Source organism: Euprymna scolopes, chromosome 9 (assembly GCF_053919585.1).
Source record: "Euprymna scolopes isolate OS-2025 chromosome 9, ASM5391958v1, whole genome shotgun sequence".
NCBI lineage: Eukaryota > Metazoa > Mollusca > Cephalopoda > Sepiida > Sepiolidae > Euprymna > Euprymna scolopes.
In genome coordinates, this window is record NC_136490.1 from 138089951 (window position 1) to 138095950 (window position 6000).

A 6000-nucleotide genomic window follows, 5' to 3' on the forward strand; every position below is an offset into this window, starting at 1 on the left:
CAAGTGTGAAACCGGTGTAAAGCGAAATTTCAACTATTTTTTATGTGCAGCAGCGGTGATGATAAGTGGGGTCATAGTAGATAAAAAATAAAGAGGGGTACACCTTCACCTTCCTCTGAAATGTGTTAGCAAAGAGATGACTCCAACCCGGACTAAAATGTAAAATCAAAGAAAATGAGTAGAACTAAACTTTTGTTTCCCAATCCACAGAATTTTATGCGCTAGAAATAAAAAAGAAAGTACAAAGCTTTAGCTATGTGATTTTCCTTGCCGAAGCTATACTGCACCAAGGAAAAGGCGAATAACATACTTTATTTTATATATTATAAATTAAATAATAATATTATTTTCATTGTTACTACTACTACAACTACTACTACTACTACAAATACTACTAATAATAAAAATAATGCTACTACTACAACTACTACTACATATGGAATAAAGGTCGATCTAGAAGACTATATAGATATAGATGACAATGTACACTCCTGCTATGTTGTAAAATAACTGTTTGTAAATTGAAATTATGCAGTTCTTATTATATTGTACAAAATAATTCATGTTGTTGCTGTTTTCTTTTGATGATGTTGATTACTAGTGCTTATTTACATAGATACGAACATGTTTTTATACTGTTTAAAAAGTATTTTTAGAAAGATACTCGATTTGTAATTACTTGAAAATATGCTCATGTATGTGATCATGTCCGTGTCGATGATGTCTTACTAACTTGACAAAATCCTGGAATAGTTTACAGATTTGTTTTTGTAAAGCATACATGAAAGCTGATGACATGTCTGGTTCCGTAGTGTAGTGGTTATCACGTCTGCTTTACACGCAGAAGGTCGCGAGTTCGAAACTCGCCGGAACCTTGGATGGTCCATACATTGTTTTAATGAAGATTATTACAGAAGGATAATGGAACTAATATGACCTTAAGGAAAGGGGCACTGTCTCAACTGACATCATATATTGTTTATGGAGATTCAGCCAGCTTAAAAAATATTTCCGCTTGATGGAAACGACTTTCGTTGTAACCAATAACAATTCAGTGAATCGTGTGATCAAATAATTTCTACCAAAGTTGCAAGTTTGTAGATTATCTGTACCGTGGCGTTCTCAATGATGTAATGTCCTGCTGTAGTAAAGTGTGTTTTCTCAATTTGGGAATATTTACTTTTAGTGGAGAGTACTTTTTTCTGTTTTTTTTTTTTTTTCTTCTTTTTTCCGCGATAAACTTTTGTCTGTATGTTCAGAAAAATAAGAGCGTTGCGAAAGAGAATATAAAAATAAAATTTAATCGTAGTAGGTTCCGGCGAGTTTCGAACTCGCGACCTTCTGCGTGTTTAGCAGACGTGATAACCACTACACCACGGAACCTTAACAGCTGCATTGTTTTCTATATACAATTGTATCCCTTTTATCGAGACCTTATTTTCTCACATTCATTTCTCGTTGTACATAAGATCGACGTTAGCTGGTAAAAGTCAGCGAGGCAAACAACCTCCTGCCTCCACTCACGAAGCCCATGTTACTAATTTTACTTTCTATTTTCTCTAAGTGTCCAAGTTCAAGTTTTAATGAAAGTGCAAATTAAAACGTTCTGTTGTAAAGCTTCAACGATGTCAGTGGGTTTTTATCCCAGTAACTCTCTGTAAATCAGCCATTTCCTAACTTACCACATTCCTTTTTGTTTATTAATAGAACGACGGACTATTTAATCCACCCTAAAGAAGTTTTTCGATTTGACTCACAACTATTTCTATGCAAACGCCGATGAATTAATATTTGGTCAAGTGTGAAACCGGTGTAAAGCGAAATTTCACCTATTTTTTATGTGCAGCAGCGGTGATGATAAGTGGGGTCATAGTAGATAAAAAATAAAGAGGGGTACACCTTCACCTTCCTCTGAAATGTGTTAGCAAAGAGATGACTCCAACCCGGACTAAAATGTAAAATCAAAGAAAATGAGTAGAACTAAACTTTTGTCCACAGAATTTTATGCGCTAGAAATAAAAAAGAAAGTACAAAGCTTTAGCTATGTGATTTTCCTTGCCGAAGCTATACTGCACCAAGGAAAAGGCGAATAACATACTTTATTTTATATATTATAAATTAAATAATAATATTATTTTCATTGTTACTACTACTACAACTACTACTACTACTACAAATACTACTACTAATAATAATAATGCTACTACTACAACTACTACTACATATGGAATAAAGGTCGATCTAGAAGACTATATAGATATAGATGACAATGTACACTCCTGCTATGTTGTAAAATAACTGTTTGTAAATTGAAATTATGCAGTTCTTATTATATTGTACAAAATAATTCATGTTGTTGTTTTCTTTTGATGATGTTGATTACTAGTGCTTATTTACATAGATACGAACATGTTTTTATACTGTTTAAAAAGTATTTTTAGAAAGATACTCGATTTGTAATTACTTGAAAATATGCTCATGTATGTGATCATGTCCGTGTCGATGATGTCTTACTAACTTGACAAAATCCTGGAATAGTTTACAGATTTGTTTTTGTAAAGCATACATGAAAGCTGATGACATGTCTGGTTCCGTAGTGTAGTGGTTATCACGTCTGCTTTACACGCAGAAGGTCGCGAGTTCGAAACTCGCCGGAACCTTGGATGGTCCATACATTGTTTTAATGAAGATTATTACAGAAGGATAATGGAACTAATATGACCTTAAGGAAAGGGGCACTGTCTCAACTGACATCATATATTGTTTATGGAGATTCAGCCAGCTTAAAAAATATTTCCGCTTGATGGAAACGACTTTCGTTGTAACAATTCAGTGAATCGTGTGATCAAATAATTTCTACCAAAGTTGCAAGTTTGTAGATTATCTGTACCGTGGCGTTCTCAATGATGTAATGTCCTGCTGTAGTAAAGTGTGTTTTCTCAATTTGGGAATATTTACTTTTAGTGGAGAGTACTTTTTTCTGTTTTTTTTTTTTCTTTTTTTTCCGCGATAAACTTTTGTCTGTATGTTCAGAAAAATAAGAGCGTTGCGAAAGAGAATATAAAAATAAAATTTAATCGTAGTAGGTTCCGGCGAGTTTCGAACTCGCGACCTTCTGCGTGTTAAGCAGACGTGATAACCACAACACCACGGAACCTTAACAGCTGCATAGTTTTCTATATACAATTGTATCCCTTTTATCGAGACCTTATTTTCTCACATTCATTTCTCGTTGTACATAAGATCGACGTTAGCTGGTAAAAGTCAGCGAGGCAAACAACCTCCTGCCTCCACTCACGAAGCCCATGTTACTAATTTTACTTTCTATTTTCTCTAAGTGTCCAAGTTCAAGTTTTAATGAAAGTGCAAATTAAAACGTTCTGTTGTAAAGCTTCAACGATGTCAGTGGGTTTTTATCCCAGTAACTCTCTGTAAATCAGCCATTTCCTAACTTACCACATTCCTTTTTGTTTATTAATAGAACGACGGACTATTTAATCCACCCTAAAGAAGTTTTTCGATTTGACTCACAACTATTTCTATGCAAACGCCGATGAATTAATATTTGGTCAAGTGTGAAACCGGTGTAAAGCGAAATTTCAACTATTTTTTATGTGCAGCAGCGGTGATGATAAGTGGGGTCATAGTAGATAAACAATAAAGAGGGGTACACCTTCACCTTCCTCTGAAATGTGTTAGCAAAGAGATGACTCCAACCCGGACTAAAATGTAAAATCAAAGAAAATGAGTAGAACTAAACTTTTGTTTCCCAATCCACAGAATTTTATGCGTTAGAAATAAAAAAGAAAGTACAAAGCTTTAGCTATGTGATTTTCCTTGCCGAAGCTATACTGCACCATGGAAAAGGCGAATAACATACTTTATTTTATATATTATAAATTAAATAATAATATTATTTTCATTGTTACTACTACTACAACTACTACTACTACTACTACTACTACTACAAATACTACTACTAATAATAATAATGCTACTACTACAACTACTACTACATATGGAATAAAGGTCGATCTAGAAGACTATATAGATATAGATGACAATGTACACTCCTGCTATGTTGTAAAATAACTGTTTGTAAATTGAAATTACGCAGTTCTTATTATATTGTACAAAATAATTCATGTTGTTGCTGTTTTCTTTTGATGATGTTGATTACTAGTGCTTATTTACATAGATACGAACATGTTTTTATACTGTTTAAAAAGTATTTTTAGAAAGATACTCGATTTGTAATTACTTGAAAATATGCTCATGTATGTGATCATGTCCGTGTCGATGATGTCTTACTAACTTGACAAAATCCTGGAATAGTTTACAGATTTGTTTTTGTAAAGCATACATGAAAGCTGATGACATGTCTGGTTCCGTAGTGTAGTGGTTATCATGTCTGCTTTACACGCAGAAGGTCGCGAGTTCGAAACTCGCCGGAACCTTGGATGGTCCATACATTGTTTTAATGAAGATTATTACAGAAGGATAATGGAACTAATATGACCTTAAGGAAAGGGGCACTGTCTCAACTGACATCATATATTGTTTATGGAGATTCAGCCAGCTTAAAAAATATTTCCGCTTGATGGAAACGACTTTCGTTGTAACCAATAACAATTCAGTGAATCGTGTGATCAAATAATTTCTACCAAAGTTGCAAGTTTGTAGATTATCTGTACCGTGGCGTTCTCAATGATGTAATGTCCTGCTGTAGTAAAGTGTGTTTTCTCAATTTGGGAATATTTACTTTTAGTGGAGAGTACTTTTTTCTGTTTTTTTTTTTTCTTTTTTTTCCGCGATAAACTTTTGTCTGTATGTTCAGAAAAATAAGAGCGTTGCGAAAGAGAATATAAAAATAAAATTTAATCGTAGTAGGTTCCGGCGAGTTTCGAACTCGCGACCTTCTGCGTGTTATGTGATCATGTCCGTGTCGATGATGTCTTACTAACTTGGCAAAATCTTGGAATAGTTTACAGATTTGTTTTTGTAAAGCATACATGAAAACTGTTCATAACTGTTGACATGTCAGGTGTCGTAGTGTAGTAGTGCTTATCACATCTGCTTTTTACAAGATCTGGTTAAGGCCTACCATCAGATCCCGGTGAATCCGGCCGACATACCCAAGACTGCGGTTACAACTCCATTTGGAGTGTTTGAATTTTTAACTATGCCCTTCGGTTTGCGAAATGCGACTAGTACATTTCAGCGCTTCATGGACCAAGTAGTGCGCGACTTAGACTTTGTCTATAATTATATAGATGACATTCTCGTGGCAAGCGCCTCATCTGAGGAACATGTCACTCACCTCCGCCTACTGTTCGAACGGTTTCATAAATACCAGGTGAGGATTAACCCTGGTAAATGCGTTTTCGTTGCTTCGTCGCTAGTTTTCCTGGGCCACATTATCAGCCCAGATGGCATATCTCCGTTACCAGAAAAGGTGAAGGCTCTACATGACCTTCAACCACCTACTTCACTTCGCCAACTAAGGCACTTTCTTGGTCTGTTGAACTATTACAGACGTTTCATCCCACACTGTGCGGATCTTCTAGCTCCTCTTTCCGACCTGTTATGCAACAGGAAGAAGAAAAACGAGCAAATATCACTTAATGAGGTCCAACTAGAAGCGTTCAACGAAGTGAAAACAACGCTAGCACTGACATCCTTACTTGCACACCACGTACCTGATGCCCAGTATTCTCTGGTCGTTGATGCATCAGGCACAGCTGTAGGTGCAGTGTTGCAACAGCAGCACCAACAACAATTACAACCTCTCGCATACTTTTCGAGACAGCTGAAACCGGCAGAACAACGTTACAGCATGTTTGGCCATGAACTCCTAGCAATGTACCTTGCAGTGAAACACTTCCAACATTCACTCGAGAGCCGTCAATTCGTGATCTACACCGATCACCGTCCGCTTACATACGCACCGCGTGCTAAGCCGGACAAATATTCTCCCCATGAAACTCGCCACTTGGATTT

General features: G+C 35.9%; 5 non-coding genes across 5 annotated transcripts; 3 read left to right on the forward strand and 2 right to left on the reverse strand.

Moving 5' to 3' along the window:
• The first annotated feature begins 802 nt into the window (after positions 1–802).
• Positions 803–875, forward strand: Trnav-uac (transfer RNA valine (anticodon UAC)). Its single transcript has one exon. It is a non-coding gene; the product is annotated as a tRNA-Val (tRNA).
• A 435-nt stretch (positions 876–1310) lies between these two features.
• On the reverse strand, positions 1311–1383 carry Trnav-aac (transfer RNA valine (anticodon AAC)). Its single transcript has one exon. It is a non-coding gene; the product is annotated as a tRNA-Val (tRNA).
• A 1204-nt stretch (positions 1384–2587) lies between these two features.
• On the forward strand, positions 2588–2660 carry Trnav-uac (transfer RNA valine (anticodon UAC)). The gene has a single exon. It is a non-coding gene; the product is annotated as a tRNA-Val (tRNA).
• Positions 2661–3084: 424 nt separating this feature from the next.
• Positions 3085–3157, reverse strand: Trnav-aac (transfer RNA valine (anticodon AAC)). The gene has a single exon. It is a non-coding gene; the product is annotated as a tRNA-Val (tRNA).
• A 1227-nt stretch (positions 3158–4384) lies between these two features.
• Trnav-uac (transfer RNA valine (anticodon UAC)) lies at positions 4385–4457 on the forward strand. Its single transcript has one exon. It is a non-coding gene; the product is annotated as a tRNA-Val (tRNA).
• Positions 4458–6000: the final 1543 nt, after the last annotated feature.